The 20,455-nt window shown below is 39.3% G+C and overlaps 1 protein-coding gene across 5 annotated transcripts in view; it reads right to left on the bottom strand.

Annotated features, from left to right (window-relative positions):
• Nucleotides 1–20,455, bottom strand: part of FRMPD4 (FERM and PDZ domain containing 4) — a 288,102-nt gene that overhangs the window by 178,176 nt on the left and 89,471 nt on the right. The window contains exon 1 of one of the 5 annotated variants that reach the window (XM_015887157.2): nucleotides 18,168–18,377. The exons of the other annotated variants lie outside the window; for them this stretch is intronic. The gene's annotated coding sequence lies outside the window, so the exon portion shown is untranslated. Of the gene's footprint in view, nucleotides 1–18,167; nucleotides 18,378–20,455 lie in introns of those variants that run through there. 5 annotated transcript variants of the gene reach the window in all.

The following is a 20,455-nucleotide window of genomic DNA, read 5'->3' on the forward strand; positions in this document are numbered from 1 at the left end:
CACCAGCAAGGAGGTATTCAAAATCACTTTCATTTGCATATAATAGAGTAAAATTGACACAGGTACTCAGATTGCCCTAAACAAGAGTGGGGCACTTCTAGTCCCCTCTACCCGGGCACCAGGGAGCAGGATGCCCTCTCCCCTGGCAGCCACACATCTCATCCTAACCAAGTTGCACTGTTGACTTACGTGCAATTACACCCCCTATGATGCTACTTCTCCCAGCAAACGTCCACCTAAGAAAATGACAGCCCAAGGTGAAATGTGACATGTGGAGAAATGTGACACGTGGAGATGCCACTTCTGCAGTGGCTCATCTTTAAAACAGAAAAGGAATTTTAAATCCCTTAAAGCAAATACTTGCTTTTCAATAAACTGAGTTTACTCCCTTTTAAAGATACAATAACAATACGGAGAAGTACGTGGCAGTTGAGGTAGCCAGTCTTTTTACTGCAGTGCTTTCTGTCCCCTACTTGATACTACGTATATGCACATCTCCACTGCACTGCTTACTCCTTTTTTCTGTGATCCAAGCAAACGCTGAGAGAACAGACAGCTCTCACTGTCTCTTAGAAATCTTAAGTGCTTCTTCCATATTTCACTTGAATGCTGCCCTCAGAGAGACTGTGGGAAGTACTCAGAAAAGCAACATCTGCTTTAGTGATGCTTGTCCCCTTTAGCTTCATCAATCACTGACAAAGAAAAGAGGCTCCACCAACCAGCAGCTGCTCTTTGGCTTTGGCCGTGAACTCCCTTTTGCAAGAGCCATTTTCTGTTCCTTGACTACGGAAAGCTCAGGGACAGCAATCTCTCAAGGCAATTCTGTGCATCGGCATTACTGAAGACCCTCCTTACCCATCACTTTAGGAGACCCCTGACTTAAATTTCCAGGCATGCTCCCCTACATTTCCATGCTGAAATCCATCTCTCATCTGCTCTCTAAATCTAGCAAGTTAACAACTGTGAGAAGACCCCTGTAATTGTGTTTCATTTACCTTCTCAATAGTGATAATTCCACATTACTAGATAGCTTGGCTACTAGCAGAAAGATGAGGGAGCTTTAAATAATGCAGTGATTATGCATTCCATTAAGTTATAGGAGACAGGTAAACATATAAAATATATTAAGAGAAGATGTTTACGATGGAGTGATCATCTTAAATGAGAGACTGCATATGAAAGCATGGCAGCCCTTGTTTGAGAGATGCCTGTGTTGTAATGCATTATACCGTGCTTGTTAAATCACTGTAATGCACTTACTAGCATGAGAAACAGAGTATGGCTAAACCTACTCTTACAGCATCCATAAAGTCGTTAGCATCCACTCCTATACTGCAGTGTTTCACCCAAAAACTTATTCTTCATGTCACAAGTCATGCCTTTAAGTCATTGTTTTAAGCCACTGGACAGACTGGGGGAATTTCCAGTGTATTCATACTCATCAGGAAAACACATTTTCAATCTGGACCTGAGAGACAGGCCCAGAGTCATGGGTCAGTTCCAGAAAGGAGAACATTAAAGGACTGTACAGCTAGAGGTAAATGCCCTGTGGATAAGACACAGCTAATGAATTGCTGTAAGTGATATAAATGAGAAAGGCCACTCAGGCACTGATTTACATGACAGTGCCATGAGGACTGATGGCAGTGAGGAAGAACCAAAACACACATTCCTACAAAAGAAGCTCAGTTGCCCTGATGGTTTGAAGTTTCTTCATTTAGCCATATTATATATTTCGAAAAGGAAGACAAAGCTTAATTATACACAGACAGGTACCATCCTAGACCATGACACCGTATCCTTACAGACATCTCTGAACAAAGTGTCACTAATAATGCCCTTAGCACATAGTTGAGATTTTACTGCTGGAAGGGACCCTTAAAGGCCATCTAGTCCAACTCCCTTGCAATGAACAGGAACACTTAGAGCTATATCAGAGTGCTCAGGGCCCCTTCCAGCCAAACACCATCTCCAAGGATGGGGCTTCCACCATCTCTCTGAGCAACCTGTTCCAGTGCCTCGCCACTCTAATTGCAAAAAATGTCTTCCTTGTAAACCAATTTAAATATCGTCTCTTAGGTTGAAACCCTTGTTTTGTCACAGCAGACCTGTCTAAAGAGTCTGTGCCCTTCCTTCTTACAGCCCCTTTAGATACTGAAAGGCTCATTTCAGGTCACTTTGGAGCTTTTTCTTCTCCATGCTGAACAGCCCCAGCTCTCTCAGCCTGTCCTTGCAGGGGAGGTGTTCCACCCCTTGAATAATTTTTGTGGTCCTCCTCTGGATATGCTTTGTATCATCTGAAATACCCTAAGAGATCTTCCTCCTCTATTCCTTCTCCATGACAACCTTCCCATGTGTATTCCTCCGGAGTCATTCATCTGAATAAGACCAGCTTACACCATTTTTTTTCTTCAACAAATTTCACCTTCCGACTTGTAACAGCACATTCTGTGTCCTTGCTTTCTATCAGGCCAGAAGTGACTTTCACAAACCTCTAAGCAAAAAGCTTCTACGCAAGTCCCAACCATTCTCAAAGGGTCCTGTCTGTGAAATACAATGACTATGTGTCAACCCCACTTCCATATGTTATTTTCACATTTTTCAGTGGCACAATAAGAAGTACACGCAGCTCTTTCTTACTATAAGGAACAACTCACACAGAAGTTGCCTTTAATTCTGCCTAGAAAAACACAAAACTTAAAGAATGTCAATATCCAGCTTGGAATGAGTTTCTGAAAACTTAACACACAACACCTAAATATTAAAATAACAAAGTGCCACCAATAAACTTAAAGCACAAACTGGAAAGGACACATCTTTAAGCAGCAAGTGAATACTGCAATCTGGTTGTTACTCTGCTGCCAGCATCCAGCACACCACAGCCACACTCTGTACTAATTATTCCTTTATGTTATTCCTAAACAATAGAATACTTGGCAGAGATGAAGCAGAGAAAGAAGAACCAGGAACCAGAAAGTTGCCAAAGGAGTTATTTAGACCAGTTTTGTGTATGATCACACCTTTTCTGCCTTCATTCAACCAGCACATCCTTTGATGTGCTTATCATGCAAGACCTAATAGATTGACTAGAATAATAAACTTTACTCAGGAGTATTTGCTAACAACACGTTACTGAAAAGAAAACACAAGATTAAGAGTAAAAATTCAACTTCCTTAAGATCGGCTCTTGACCCCATACCAGCCACAGTATACACAGCACTACACATATGTTTAACATATCTTTTTACAGCTACATAGACAACAACAACCTGATGAGCCAAACAGATATTACACTATTCCCAAAAAGAAAATGCAAACATTTTCAGAGGTAGTAATTTAATTCAACATTTACTGAACATTTGCTTTAATGTGTTTCTAAAAAGAAGAGGCTTTGGCTTTACATCAGTAGCTATAGCAAAAATTACTAGTTGGAGGAAGACAGGCTAGTGAAAACACATACTAGACGCACCTTGCAAGTAAGAGCTACCTGACCTGACCGGAACAGGCTTTTCACCACTGAGATCTGTTCAGTCAAGGGGAAAAACTGAAAAGTGTGACCTGGGTTAGCTTTCTCTTTGTGCTTGTACAAACACAGCATAAGCAGATCCCAAAGCTAACTCCAAAGAGCTCAGCTGCAGCTGGATGTTAACACACTTCCTGTTCCAAGACATAACGTAGCCTGTGTAGCAACATGTAAGGTTAGTGTTTGCTACAGTAAATTCAGTAGAGCAGCACCATTCAGTCACAGGAGGAAGGAATAAACTGTGGTGTGCAGGAAAAGCACAGATGTGGCACTGAGGGACAGGCTTTGTGAGCATGGTGCAATGGGTTGGTGGTTGGACTAGATGACCTTAGTGATCTTTTCCAAGTTTAATGATTCTATGAAATGCTGGTATTTAATTTGCCAGTGTTAGACATTAGTGCTCCCCTGGAGTTCCAACATGCTCACCCGTAATGCCGATAAACATCATACTGAGCCCTTCCCACATCACCACCAAGCCACACCACTGTCAGGAAGTAAGCCTGGGGGTCCCACTGCTCCTCTTGGGTACAGGATGCACACTATGGTACTCTTTCCTTACACATAAACATATAATTGGATGGGGAACTGACATTCATTTCTTTTTGGTCACTTTCCAAAAGCGCACAGCCCTAACAAGCACGTTTCAAAAACTATCATTTTTGTAATGAATTCTACACTAGTTTAAATGCAGAAGCAGATATTTAACAGAAGAAATGAGGTTTGGGGAGGATATTGCCATTGCTACCTGTAAAAACTGAAGACTTGACAGTGCCAAAAAGAAAACCTGTTTCCAGGTAGTATCATTCCTAGCTTTATATATATGTTCTCTATTTTCCATTTTCAAGTGAGGGCTGTAGAGCCTTCACAGGCACAGCTGATGTAATGAAACACAGCTTTTGACAATCAGAGAGCTGTATGTTAGAATAAAAGGGCCAACCACAAGAGAAAGTCTTCAAATACTTTCTGCAAACAGGGGTAGTTTACTCAGCATCGTCTTCAACAAATAGCTCCCTATGACAAGCAAGAAGGGTGAGTAAAGCATTTGTTTTTGCTTTCCAAATTTCTATCCAGCTCTTCACACAACTTCATTCACTAGAGAGAAACGATGTTGTACTAAGGGACATAGTTTAGTGGGGAAATATTGATGCTGGGTGGATGGTTGTGCTGCCTGATCTTGGAGGTCTTTTCCAACCTTGGTGATTTTACGATTCTACGAAATACTAAGAACCCACTTTTCACCTACCTGCAGACAGACAGCTCCTCTTTTGTTTGCAGGTGCAAAGCATATGAAGAAGTTACAGTTAAGAAACTCCATATTTTGGAAAATAATTGTTCATTCCATCCTGCCAAACAGTAGATATGCAGCTCTATTGTACCCAGATTTTTGTCATATACCCTGATGTTCCAGGCTTAAGAACTGTAAGAGGAATTAATTCAAACTAAGAATTGCTTCAGAGCTACAAATTATTTGTCATTTCTGGTACACAGGTGCAGCCACTATGTAGAATCATAGAATTACCCGGGCTGGAAAAGACCTTGAAGAACATCAAGTCCAACCGCAGCCTAACCATAGTACCCTAAGTCTAACAAGCCTCTGCTAAATCATATCTCTGAGCACCACATCCAACTGTCTATTCACCGCTGATATTTCTCCATTAAATCATGCCCCTTAGTGCCACATCTCCACAGTCTGAACACCTCCACGGACAGTGACTCAACCACCTCCCCAGGGAGCCTATTCAGTGTAGGTAGATTAAGTTCTAGATTCAACTTTAATTTCTTCCTGTTCAATTTCTGAACATTTCAAACAAGCTGTCAGCCTTGTTCAGCTATCTACCTTCCTGCAAGTCTTGCTTTCCAGATTTCATGTTTCACAACAGCATACAAGAGAACAGAAGCAGAAAAAAGTTATAGGCAGCAGAAGCATCACAGAAGTTTTACATTTATGAAGAAAAAATGTGAAAAAATACAATGAAAATGTGTGATTCTATGTAGTAAAGTTACAGATGAGCAGACTTCAGTCTCCTTCTTCCTCAAGCCATTTTTCCTCAATTGAACTGTTAGATGGGAGCCCCTAACACGCTAGTTGGTGCCAGTGCTTTGTTATTCTTCTCTTTAGAGGTGTTAACATGCATGGAAGGAAATGTACAAGCCACGTCAGATTCTGTACAGGGAACAGTACATTTAAAGCTGGAGACTCATTTCTGCTATATTTCACAGTACAGCCTTATTTTCACATTCCAAACCGATGCTGCCCTTTTCCAGAAGATGAAGCAGCACAGAGAAAAATGCTTCTTTATTTCCGTCACTCCCACTCAACCCTTTCAACCTAAAATCAACTTTTCACTCACGTTTCCAAACATCACTTACCATTACTAATGGCTCACAGCTAACAAACAGATGCCTCAGCAAGCACAGCTGCTGCAAATACAAGGCAGTCCTGTCTCCCTCATGCTTTACAGCATCACCAGAAATTCAGTGTCATCAGCAAGCAGGTGTGTTAATGCTTTTTGTTGTGTTTCACATCTTTTATTTCACACATATTCAACTTTACGCTGCTGCAACAGACCAGCTGGCCTTGCAGCACTGCACCACTGCTTCCTCGTGTCTCTCAGCAATGCCTCCAGAGGCTAATCATTTTCTATCATTTTGACTACATGCTTGTCAATACCGCTTTTAAAAGTCCATATGATGCATCAGGCTCACAGATGGAGAACTGTAACTGTTGGTCATTCACTACAACAACAGATGCCCGTTCAGTTTATTATGTCAGTGCCCAACCTTTACCATAAGTAAATCTCAACCTCCTGAAGTAGCAAGCTGGAAGCTTGCTTTGCCTATCTGCAGTCGGACAGGAATAACGGATTGATGCTTTCATCAATGAATCTGCTTTGTGGGTTTTTTTTGTTTTTTTTTCTCCAGCACTTTGTTAAATAAACTCTATTCCAGTTCACAAAATTACTGTGCTCAATCTTTATAAAGAAGTGTTCTGCATTGTAGATTTGTTATGGTTCAGCACTTTGGCTGAGAACAGAAATGAAATATGAGCTCAGAGATGTAAACAACAACTGCATTTCAGCTCTGCCAGACAGTTACGAAGTTCACCTAATCAATAACAAAAAGCAACTTGGCTCCAGCTAAGTTTTGTTTAACAATTAAGTATTTAAAACTTAAAAGAGCCCAGAATAATTCCCTGTCCCACCTCCAACATATCCGTGTGTCTGTACAGGCATAGATGCACCTGTATAAATAAGTACATAAAAGTACACCCCCGGTATTAATTCCTTTCTGAAGAAGCCTTTTACTTCAAGCACCTTCATGTTAAGTTTAAGGCTTTTTTCTCCTTCCAAACTAGAAATGCACCATAAGACAGACAAAACACAACGCACAAGTATTGTAGTAAATGACTGGTTAGGCCCTGGAACAGGCTGCCCAGGGAGGTTGTGGATGCCCCGTCCTTGGAGGTGTTCAAGACCAGGTTGGATGGGGCCCTGGGCAACCTGATCTAGTAAATGTGTATGTTTGGTGGCCCTGCCAGGCAGGGGGGTTGGAACTACATGATCCTTGAGGTCCCTTCCAACCCAGGTCATTCTGTGATTCTGTGAAATGCATGCTGGTTTCATCCAGTTACGCCACAAGTCTTTGGAGAAGAACCTTTCTTTTGATTCATTACCTTGTTTCATTTTCTGTATTTCCTATCTCTGACATCTCTCTTGGATCCATTACCATCATCACCTACAAGTTAATATGTCAATATGTCATAAAGTCTGGAAAAGCAGAGCAGAACACACTGGCTAGCTGCTGTTTTTATAGCAACACCATCATCATGGCTCTAGCCCATCCTGTGATGAAGCCATGAGTCACAGCCTCACCACACACCATATATGCATAGAGGCACGAAGTTCTTAGGACAAGTGCCACTGAGAAGTTAGCTGGAAATCCTTAACCTTGTTTGATCTACTACTATGTTCACAAACTTGCTCAGGTAACTGCTTTAATTAGATTCTGAGCAAAAAGAAACTATCTTCAATTTTTCCTAAATATAACCTTGCAGAACAGTGATTTCTTGTGTTACTTATTTATAACAGACACTGGGACACAGCTAAGTCAGTTTCCACTTTCATACGTTATCCATTACTCTTTTCCAGTATCCCAGGAGAAGTGTTTGCTGTCTGGAACACTGATATATGTTCTGTGTACAGCCCAACAGAGTATCAATAATGATACATGAGCATGCTGCCACTTGAATTCCAAATAGAATTATGTTCAACATTTATTTTCTAGGTACAGCACTGCTCAGTATTAATTTCATACTTATCAAGACAGAGGAATAAGAAAAAAACAAACAAACAAAAACTGATGAAAGCAATGTCCTCTTAAAAAAATAAACTTAAAAACCAAAACAATTAATAAAAGAATAGTGAGGTGGCAGTCCCTAAATTTTAAACATTGCCACACCTTATTCTCACATTACATTTTTACAACTAACGTAAGAGTATATCACACAGAAAATACCTTGCAAACGTCCTCACTGCACATCAGTTCAGGGCAGTTTTGTTTAGCAAAGCCCTTTGATATCATAGAATCATAGAATTACCCAGGTTGAAAAAGACCTTGAAGATCATCAAGTCCAACAGCAGCCTAACCACAGTACCCTAACTCTAACAACCCTCTGCTAAATCATATCCCTGAGCATATGAACTGAATGTGCCCCTCTTTATCCCTGCACTGCCTCCATCTTTGAAATACCTACTCTAACCAAATCACTGATGTCCAATGAGATGCTCTAATGCCCACAGATAACTCCAGTACTACAGTTAAGGTCTCTCCACAGACACAGGGGACATCCAAGAATATTTTCATGACTCAACACAACAGGGTACAAATATCCCCATTGCCCAGTAAGAAGAGGTGGTCCGCTTCTGCACAGTTCCCACTCCTTTGGGTTTTGGAGCCCCAAAAGCAGCACCCCACTGCCATCTGTTTGTTCTGCCCAGCCTTGTGGAATCAGGTATTGCCCCATAGTCATAAAAGGATATTTAGGATACTACGGTACATAAGTACATTACTGATTGTTATTCCAAATCCTTGAGCTTCAGTAGGTCTGAATAGCCACTGTTTGAACACAGGCCATCCAGACAGACCGTTCTTTTCTGCAGGAAAGGTCTAAAAGCCTTTCTGCTGCTTTTATGACTTTGGGACTTGGAGTTTGTACATTTTAAACACGACCCCAAAATTGCAGTAGAATACATACCGCTAATACAACATACTTCCTGGTTTAAGGAAATTCCTCTTTTCCATAGAGCTGGCATTTTACATTATATAGCCTCACTGCAACTCAGAAATCCAACTTGTTCCAAGATCTGACACCACGACTGAACAGCCACAAACTTTTCAAGTAATGTTGTCTCTTTTGCAATAATCAAAATTTTCTCTTTTTCTCCTTTTCATTATGTTTGAAACGAGGTGCTAAAATCATCAGAAATTAATTTTCACTGAGCACTGAATATCACATCTCTCATCCTGTGATGAGAGTTTTTGTTTCTGAAGCAATCCAATCATTGTTCAACAGCTTTCTCAAGAGACAGCTGGAGAAACCTTTGTAGTGCAGCTCAGTATCAGTACAGACATTCAACAAGCTTCATAAGTATATCCAAATTTTATACATCTAAACATTTCTCTCTCCACAAATAGGTTTTAGAAGTATATGCACAAACACACATATGAAAAGCACTAATTTATTTATGACCTTTCAATTAACTTTACGCTTTCTCCAAGCCCACAGCTAATCCTTAATATGGAATTGACATTTACATTTTCAGCATTATAAACACTGCATGAGAAAAAGCCTTTACAACTGACCAAAAATATAACTGCAGAAAGACTTTCAAAGAGCAACAACAATCTGATGTAAAACAACCTGATCTTCAGCAAGAGCTGCAGTGTATTGTTGATATTTCACTACACTGATAGCCTTATCTTTTTAATACACATAAAGCATGACCTTCAATTAATTGTTTGCATCGGCAAATAAGTTTACAATTTATCAGAGATTCCATGCAGATGAATATTGAGTTATAATTACCCTTTAATTTCATTCACGGCATTTCACAGCAGCTGTAGAGTCCTCTTCAATAAAGTTTGACTGATGAAGTCTACTGCATATACTCAACCAGATAAATAATTCAGTTGCCTAGCACGGCTGCATCAATTCAAGGATTTCGTTCATTCTTTGCAGAGTAATAAAAACACTCTAAATCCAAAGGAAATTGCAATCCAAAATTGTTCTTCAAGATCTGAAAGAAAAATCTCTTCTTTAAACACTGAGGCACTTGGCAGAAGCAGCTGCCCACAGACACAGCACTATCTCTCCCTCCACAAAGAAATCTCTCTTTCAGTGACTGCAGAGGCAGTCTTGTGAGAGCAGCTGGGCAAAAAGGCAACCCATGTGTTTGACTGGGGTTGCCTCCATTCTGACACATCAGCGAATATGGAGCCTAAGGGCTGAGTCTGCTTCTTCTCAAGGCATGAGCACAACTTTGAGCTCTATCAATCTGTGCAGCTGTAGATTTTCACAAACCCCACAAGTGCGTCTTTTTGACCTCTAGTTCTCTGGCATGTTGGTGGTGAAATGACTGAAACTTGCCAAAATTACTGAAGCTTGAACTGACAAAGACTTTTCAAGTACAACATCTCATGCAATCCTTCTATTTGGAACATTTCCATTCTTAAATAAAATTTTAGCTAGAAAAATCGCCAACATTTTCTTTTCCAATAAGAAATATTTATATTTTCACTTGGGACTTCTGAAAACCTAACTACCCCCAGCATCTCATCAAGATAAAAGATATTTTCAATTCTACAAAATGAGTAAGCAGCCCACTAAATTTAGCACAAGAGCATTCTTTTGCTCAGTCAGACTTTGCACTCAGTGAGTATACAACAGAAGCAGACATGGTAATTGTGCTTACAGTGTAAATGTATAAACACAATGATTGATTTTTGCTGTCAAAGCCCAGTACCACCTAAGGACAGCTTCGTGGACATCAGCAGAGAAGTTATACTCGCAAAAACATGACAAACTCTTCCCCAGTAACGTTAACTCTGTTTCTCTTTCCATCTGTTCTAAGCATCAGTTTAGGTCTTCCTCAGGACAGCTCAAACGTATCCTAGCTTATAACTGAGTGGCTCTTCTCTGCCATTTGGGAATTAAACAGGGATGATCACACAGCCCCTCTTGGCATTTCTCTACCAACTAACAAAAGGCTACACTCAATCACAGGCAAAGTGAACTGGAGATGCTCCCCACATCTAAGAAATTAAATACTGTAAATATCAATAAACAACTGGCTAACAGCTCTTCTAGAATGCAAATAACATGCAGAGCAGCTGACTGAATGGTAATTTTTCTATTACTTTAGAATTAGAGACCTCTGAGATTATCAGAACAACCATCTAATTAATGCTATTAAGAGCACACTTCTTTCATTTAGAAAAATGGGCTGTCAGTGCCTTCAGCTTTCTTACTGGTGGTCAGAAGAAAGGTATAATTCTAACTTACTGAAACTTGCCATTCAGGTTTAGTTGTTAAATACTGTTTTAACATTAATTCAATTTTGAAACTCCATTCTCTATTTGAAGATTCTCCGCAAGGAACAAAGAATCCTGCAAGCAAAATGGAAATGTTTGCCTGATAAAACCAAGAGCACTCACTTGAGAAAAGGAAAAGGACTTCATAAGCATTCTCATGACATGACAAACAACATATTGCTCAGAAGTAATCAAAAGCATTAATCATCAGGCTTCAGAAAAGGAAGAAAGTAACTTTTGCTACTGGAAGTTAATTAATGTTTAAGACAATACTCTGATTCTACTCCAAGTTTTCAAAAAATTGACAAAAAAAAGAAAAAAAAAATTAGAAGAAAAAACCATGGCCATCTCAGAATAACCCAAAGGGAACATCATAAAATGGAATGCAATCATAAAACTGCTGTTTGTATTGAGTAGAAAGAGGGCTGTCTGGAATGCAAAAGATTAGCAAGCTTCAGTCTTTCAACCAGTACTGGAAGTGGTGCAATCCTCCAAACACTGAACCATTACAGAGCTGCCTGCTACTTCTCATTGTAGCATGCAGTAAATATAATCAAATCCAGAGCACCTGACAATTTGGAAACAAGAAGCAATGCTCGGAAAATAATAATTTAGTGTTTTTTTTGTCAGTTCTTCCATAGCAGCCTTTTCACTAGAAGTTAAACAAGGCATGTAGGTGTTCCACAATGAGCAGCTGCAACAGAGATGGTAGGGGAGATCACTGCAACAAATCCTTGTACTTGGAAAGCTCACAGACAGCATTTTCTGAGGCCTGAAACAGGTTTTACAACCTGATGATTCCAGGCTTATTCTCATTCCCATTGTCACTACAACCATGCAATGTATACACACAGGGTTCAATGAAATACTGTTTTTTCCCATGACAAACAAAACAACAACAATAATCAAAACACATCACAACAATAGTAAAACAAAACACCACTGAAATACTACATAGGCTCCCAAAGGTTTACGTGCTGTTGCTGAGTTTACTGTCAACAATGACAGCAGGATCACTTTTGCTGCTCACCTTACACCACCAAGGCATCCCAACTGCCTGAGGAAGCACGTATAAATGTGATGGAGCTTACAAGTCCTCAGTAAATCATCCAAATGGAGCCAGATGACCCTGAGATTAGCTGCATGTGAGTCTGTATTACTCCTGTACAGATCTCTGATCCAGAACATCCATGGAAGTATGTTTAAGCTGCCTGAAAGCAGCCACTTGACTACTCTACATGCCTTTTTTGCATAGACAGAAATCAAACCAAGTCCCAACATTGTGTTTATGGCATATATTTATATACATAAGCAAACAGATGCAGACACACACACATATTTATATGTCACTCTTATTTTGAACATTTTCTCAGAATGACAGCCCATGTAGAACACATACTGCAGAGTACTTCACTAAATCCAGGAACAGTTGCCTTATAAGACACATAACCCCATCACCAGGAAAGGTAGGGAAAAAAAATAAAAACCTTAATAAAAAAAATAATAAAACAGCATCAGGGACCTGTAAAGGCAGGATACCTTCAAAAGACAGAGAGAAAGAGGCTGAGAGAAGACACAGAAAGGGAGAAGAAGAGTCTTCAGGAGCCTTTAGATGAAAAGACATTCCATAATGTTTATGACAGTGCTAAACAGATACCTGATGAAACAGTGAAGATATGTCTGATATCCATTTATATATGGAGGTTGTGGTCATATGCACATGTACTGGAGTTTGGGAGTTAGGGGAGTAGTCCAGAATAACAAACAAAAAATTATTTGGCTCTTAGAAATCTCTTCACTGAGTGAACAGTGCAAGATTAAATCTAATGCACACATATAGCCTTGCCTTTTCTTTCTCTAATTAACTAGTGATGCTTATAAAATATGCCTGCAGCAGCACAAGATGATGCTGTGCTTCACTCAAATGAATGACTGTCCTCCACGCACTCAGCTTACTGCAGAGGAGATCATCAAGTTTAAGTTCAGTGAGCTCTACGGCATTTTTGAAACAGCAAACACAAACAATAGGGGGAAAAAAAGCAAAAACACTTATAGCAAAGCCCGACTTTAATCATTTTTACCAGATTCTCAGGTTAGCAAGCACTTTATCTAGCAGTTACTCATTTTCCATAGCTGTAAGCAAAGCTAAAGATGCACTGCTGTCAAAACTGAGGGAGCGAAAGGATACAGAGAAGGCACATCACGTCCTCTTTTCTCTCCCAGTAAAATACAGTCATTCTATCCTCTGATATATAAACAACATAACAAGGCACTTATGAAGACCTAAACTTTATTGTAAAAACAGCCTTAGTTTAATTTAGTCCAGACCTGTGCTATGCAGCCATCCGAAATCTTGTCAGTGACTCTTTCAAGAACACCTTCAATACACACGGTCAGCGAATAAATATCCAATAAAGGAGCACTTTAAACAGCAGACAGCTTAACCTTTCTCCTGTCTTTAAAAAATGCCAGACTGCTCACTGTTTGTTCAAGACTCTTCTTTTACCAACATTCAATTTGAATGAGCCGGTGCAAATGCACTGCTCATCCTCTCATGAGAGCAGGATGCATTTAAGTGAAACATGAGGAGAATGCCTAATGGTGAAACGTACTCTCTGCATTCTCAATGAGATTTCATTACAGGGCTCTCTTTCTTTTCTCAAGCATGTAGCAACACGCCTACAATTATTCTACTTCTTCTATAGCCAAACGTGATCTGTACGCTTGTATTTATGCTTGGTATGCACACGTTCTGTGTGAACACTCTGTGCGTCACATGTGCATTATAACCTAATTGTGGGCAGGTAAAAATAATCAACTCGGCTACTGTAAGTGCTTCTCTGGGATACTGAAATACAAATATTCAATAAATATTGCATACGGATAACCTTCTGGTCATTAAGAGCCAGATTATAAAAGTATTTTGGCTTCCATAAGCATTAGGGGCTTGAATTTTTAAATGTGTCTAAATGTAAACTCATTTTAAAAACTAGTTCCATGGCACTTAGTGGAAAACTTGGCTGTTTAATTAAAAACAACAATGAGCTCACCATTGAAAATATTTTGTCTACTGTATCAGAGCTCCATATGAGTAAACTATGTCATTTCCTAAGTTATCAGTAGAAAGTTTTACTTTAAATTCATCAAGAGAACAAAAATAACCCGTAGTCGCTTTCTAGAGCCTGCAGCCCTTTAAAGACCACAACTAGTGCGAACAATTTTTGGTTAAAGAAACAAAATCAGAAATAGAATGGCTTTTATTCAGAACTTTGAGTATCTTAGGCTGTGACAACTAGATTTCACCAGCTTTGATAAATAATGAAAGAGCCTGGCAAACATTCCGTTTTTCTATTCCTCCACCTACACGGTTCTACAGTTCCTATCAATCCATTATTTATATTTGAATACTGTTCTCCATGCAGTAACTGTCTTCTACATAAGAGAGGAAGAAGTCTGCATGGTAAGGATCTTCCACTCTTAGACAGCAAGGAAGCAAGAAATTATGCTTTTAAAACTATGGTTTCCTGCTTATAGTAGAGTCACAGAAGGGCTTAGGTTGGAAGAGACCCCAGTGATCATCAAGTTCCACCCCCGATGTCACAAGCAGGGCTACAAAACCTCAAGATCTGGTACTAGACTAGAAACAAATGTTACAAGTAATGGGGCAGAGATGCTGATTTCCTCCCAATCTTAATGAAAAACTCTTAGAAATACTCAGTTCAAGAGCTTGATGATCAATTGATGGCAAGACATCATTGTTTATAACAATAAAAGTTCAATAAAATGAACGTATTAAAAGTAACTCAACGGCTTCTGCTTTTTCCATTTATTTGTTGCTCTTTATTCTAACAAAGTGAATATAACTAATATTCATTTCCCTTCAACCACCTTTCTCATTCAATCACTAGGTCTTTACTGAACAACCAGTTCTTTATACTTTTCCTCCCTACAATTATTCTGCATGGTTGAACCTAGGAATCTTCTGAAATGTCTGCCCATTTGATAAAGCGCTGCGACAGAAGGTGTGCATAAACTACACTCCTCTGCACTGACTGGCCTGGATCCATCCTGCAGGACACCCAATGATCCAGTGAAGGGATTCTCTCCAGCATAACCCCATAAAGCACAACAGGAGTATTTTTTTTAGTGCTGTTGATGTCACTCAGTACTAAGTGTTCAGGGAAAAAAAAAGAAGATAACATTATATAAAGGCAGCATTCCTTGTGTTTTGAGATAAAGAGGTCATTTTTATTGGCTTAATCCCCACTAGAATCTACAATAAGAGCATCTACAGAAGAAAGCAAAGACATGACAATGGTAATACAGAAAGCATATTAGTCATACCTAAGTCACATGTACAGAAAAGAATTAGTCGTAACTAAGGTATTCATGTGAATAACTTTGCTGAAACAGTCCTCCACCACATTAATTTGATATCTTTCTTCCTGTTTTATTGACTGCAGTCCATAATCACAAAGAAGAATTAAAATAGCTTCCTCTGTAAATTCAGAGTTCCTAATTCCACAGTCTGTGCACTGTACCACCATGGTCTTTCAAGGATATGTAACAAACGTAGGGAATAAACAGTATATAAAGACATTTGAGCATCTTTCAAAATTTTGCTCATTCAACATTTAATCGGCTACTAGTGATTATCAGTATCATTCCTTTCTTTCCCTTGTTATTCCTGTTCAGGAAGACTGCTGCAAGTAAACTATCACCCATTTGAATTCATATATTTTTGCTGCTTGCACCTGAATTTTTGTCAAGAGCTTAAGGTGTCCATTTACCAGTGTCCTCTGCCCTCAGTAAGAAAACAACAGGAGGAAAAGAATGAGCATCAGTAAAACAAGAAAAGCAATGAAACAAATCCTCTGATCATAAAAATGTTTCTTTTTTTTTCCAACTGAAAAAGAAGACACACTGAAGTACGTTTATTCTACCTCAATGGAAATATGATCTGCTGAAAACTACTGACTGTAGTACAACTTAATTAGAAATAAACACATGAGATGTGTATGGGGTAAACAATCTGAGCTAATAAACACAGAAAGCATCAGCTAGCTAGTTGTTCAATGTTTCACTTGTTCTTTTTTCTTCAGAGGTAAGAAATCACCATCTTTCTAGTATGCCCCTCAGTGAATAATTCCAGGGGAAGTACAGGGTGTTTTGTATTCAGAACAAGGCTGTTCTATTTTGCCTCTTGAGGAAACCAGTCTTTTCTTAACTACTTTACTCTTCATCAGCACGACTAGGAAGGTGCAGTAAAAGAGACACCATTCGGATACCTAAAACTGGATGCACCACATATGCAAAATACAAAAGTTTTTGTCGTTCTGATGTGCCAAGTTCTGTTTATACTGCTTGAAATAACAGAGAACTTCTAAGCAAGTCCTCTTTTCTACTGCAGTCACTCAAATGGAAGTAAAACGGGGACTAAACCACTCCAGGAACTTTGATCTCTCTGTTACGAAGTTGTGCTCATTCTCTGTAGAACACTGTAACCTTGCTCCAGTCTCACTCAGCATAGTACACTATCCCAAGTAACAAGAAACAGATGAACAAGATAAAATTTTCCTGTTTGTACAAATTAAGGATTCTACTGAATGCAGCTGCATACTTATCTGCAAGAAGTCAAAGGATGCAGCTGACTGGCTATAGTTACTGCCAGTTAACAACAAATGCAAGTTCAAGCATAACTGTACCAATGGTTCTTAAGAAGCCTTGACAGACATTCAGCTATCAGATGGGAAAACAAAACTAAACCTTACAATCTCATGCTGCAAAGGAATTACACAAGAGTTTGAAGAATATGCCAAGAATATCAACTGTCTGCACATACACTTGTTACACAAAAGATCATCAAGTCAGCACTTAATGAGGTTGATGCTCTAGCAAAACTGAATGGAAGGGCTCAAAGAAAAACCTCTTCAAAGAGGTAACCTTAGAAAACATTTATTCAAAATTAAGGATGAAGTACACCCTAAAACAGTAGATACAGGTACTCTATCTAGGGGGTATCTCCACTTAGGTCTGATTTAGTACAAGGTGATTGTTCAGAAATGCAAAGAAAGAGACTGGGTGATAGCACAGAACAAAGGGAACTTTTACAGCTCAGTGTGTAACATGCCAACATTTCAAAACCTAATTCCACTGAATTTCAACCACATGTAGACACCTCACTTTTTGAAACACCACGGATCTGAACTTTTAAATATTGATTCTTACCAACACAGAGGACCAGTAAGAACGTTGCACTCTACTACTAGGTATCTATCCAAATCAAGCTTTTCTTTGTAAACACTGTAATACATCAAAGCAGTGATAAATTCATACTATTTTCCCACTTTACAAAAGATTGGGTGCAAATGGAAGTCAAATGAAAAGCAATTGATACGACAGGCTTGCTTCTGGGTCTTCCTAATACATACATATTCCACCAGTGCGGCAATGGAGCCTACACGCATCAGAGTCTATGCTTTACTGTAAGGATGTAGAAACACGACTCTCTTCCCAACCTCCCTTTATAATCACAGAAGTATTTATAAAGTCCCACCTAGGGATTCGGACCAGGACTATGGAGTTACTCAAAGTGATCTAAGCATGGAGACTTACCCAGCACCCATCTTGAAGGCTCGACACCATTTAATACAAGATCATCTTATTTGAATGACCATATATACAAATAAGATGGATTTGTATTAAATGGTACAGAGCCTTCAATACCTCTTTCTCAAGCAGGACAAGAATTTTCCCGAACCATCGCCCTCCTCACTTTGCCAGGCCAGTGCATACCACATATCTTAAAAGGCAAGAAGGAGAGTAAATGAGACACAGTTAGTCTGTGGCTCACATAAACCACTGCAACTGAAGCATCTCTTAATATGTGCATTGGATTTTTTCTGGGTTTTGCATGCTTGCACAACCGTTATAATAAATATATGCTATTTATCACTGCGGGGGTTTTGCTTTGTTTTTATGTTGAAATAAAACATGCCACTATTAAATTGTTGTTTCCCCTCCTTCTCTCCCAATTTGGTCCTCAAGTACTCACTTTCCTGCATTACTCCTTGTATTTAATTTCCTTCTTCAAGTCTTTCTCCAGCAGGCCCATCAGTCTTTCCAAACTCTTCTTTCACTGTGCTATTTCTGCTTTTCCATTTTACGCTGTGGGTTACTTCTGCTTCAAAATCTGACTTTTTTTGCTTTCTCTCCTTCCCTGTTGTACGCCTCCTGCCCCCTTCCACCAACTCCAGATGAGCAGACAGATTCACACTGTAACAGTCTGAGCACAGCTCACTTAGTCATCTTAACCACCACACAGAAAGTGAAACCTCTGTGCTTAATCAATTTACTGCCACATGACCAAGGTTTATAAAACCAGGCCAGCAAAAGCAAGTAATGTATTTAACTACTAGTAAAACATTACATTCTCAACTTGAATGCATAAAAGAGCAAGGCATTCATGGCTGAAACACAAAAGTATAAAACTTCCTCTTTGGGCAAATTACATTTCCTTTTGCTAAGAAAGAAACCAGGAATTTGTATCGACTTCCACAACATCATGCACTGTGTCACTGCTGAACAGGCTATCACCAACCATTTATCACAGCTTCAGATCAGCAATCCTTCTTCCTACACATGACATCAAATCATCTAATCTTGTGAGTTAAATTCTTGCCCCAAGAAAGACTTCAGCAAAGCAGCTCCCCAAAAGTGTGTTACAGAATGGCTACCATACAAATCAAGGTTCCTAAGTTCGGTCTTCACCACCTTCAGTAGGGCATTAATTACAGTGTTCTCAGACACAAAAATAGAGGACTGAAAGCTTATGTGTAAGATCTCTGGCTTTTCTGAGAACCCACTTCATTGATTAACTGTACTCACAGACGTGATGTTCTTTTCAGTATTCAGCTTCATTATGTCTTTGCTGACTCTTAAAGACCATTATTTCTTGAAATGTTTGTCATGGTCAGCCATCTAAGTGTGTTTATTTTGCAGAACATGAATAAGTGATGCAACTAATCACAATACGAGTGTTACACAGCTTCACAAAGCCTTCATTTTATTGTTTGGCATAATGAGCAAGCTCAAAACAGCCGCTTGGCTGCTGGAATCATCTTCATCCTGAGAATTTCCATTCCATTTAGTAACTCCAGACTGGCAGTTAAATAGACTGTGTATGGCCAAGAATACATCCATCTACCAAAGCCACAAAACCTCCAGTTAAGCAGATGCAGTTCAAAATACACTCAGCTCTACTGCTTAAAAAATGTTGATTTTCAAGATCAAAAATCATAAGAGGTAAGCCAGACAAGTTGAACACTTGACAAATAAAATCAGAGATGAAGACTCATATAACTACCCTCTTAATAGCAAAAAAACAGGGTGAGAGAGGAGCTGACAGCAGACCACTGCACAGCCACTTCACACAGCATGCAAAAATGTACTTGCTGCTAAGAAAAGTTTTGCAGCAATACTGCAAGTGTCAAAACCAAGTGTGATTTCCTCCTCTTTTCCAGTGCTAAAACAGTGCTAATTTTAATTGATAAGAGTATCTTCTGGTCAGACTGGGAGAGAATACCTCCATCTGGTGCAGCATTTTCTAATGGTGAGCCTGTCTCAGCACTAGGCAATATCCTTTACTCCCTTATTAGAACAAAATCTAGTAACAGTATTTTCCCCAAGAAGACACTCTTTATTTTCATTTGTTTCTTCTTTTTGAACTGAAAGTAGCTTCTTCCACTTAGGATGAAACTCAGTGCTGGTCAACCTTCAATTTTCAACTTGGTATTCAACTACCTAACCAACATATGCACACAGCCTCTACAAGAGGCTGATGGAAAACTAACTTTTTTCTTGCCTCCTGGTGAGAGATGAAGTGAAACAGATAAATTTGAATGCATCAACTTTGCTGATATCCTTATTTTTGACAGTGTAATGTTCTTGTTACTGGCCAATGTGAAGATGGAGATAAGGCACAGATAGCATTTACACGTATTTATCCCTCTTTCTCCCCTGTTCTTCCTTACCACAACAGAGTCCTGTAGGTCTGATCCACACCTCCAGTTACCCACAAACATCAGGAAATTCAGGAACCTTGTGTTAGCACTGGAGTGTCTCAAGGGAAGAAATGGCAGAGCGTGTTCAAGTCATTTGGCTGATATGATATTTCCATTTGGCAATGGAAATTATTTTCTATCTTGAATTCCCACATTTTCTCCTAGGCTACAGATCTTTCGGAGGTCCCAGAGAAATATTAGGTCTTCTACAGTATTATGCAGTAAGGTAGAAGTCCCCAAGTCTTCCTTAAAAAAGCGAATCTGCCTCCTGATAGAAAAT

The sequence above is a fragment of the Coturnix japonica genome, chromosome 1 (assembly GCF_001577835.2).
Source record: "Coturnix japonica isolate 7356 chromosome 1, Coturnix japonica 2.1, whole genome shotgun sequence".
Lineage (NCBI taxonomy): Eukaryota > Metazoa > Chordata > Aves > Galliformes > Phasianidae > Coturnix > Coturnix japonica.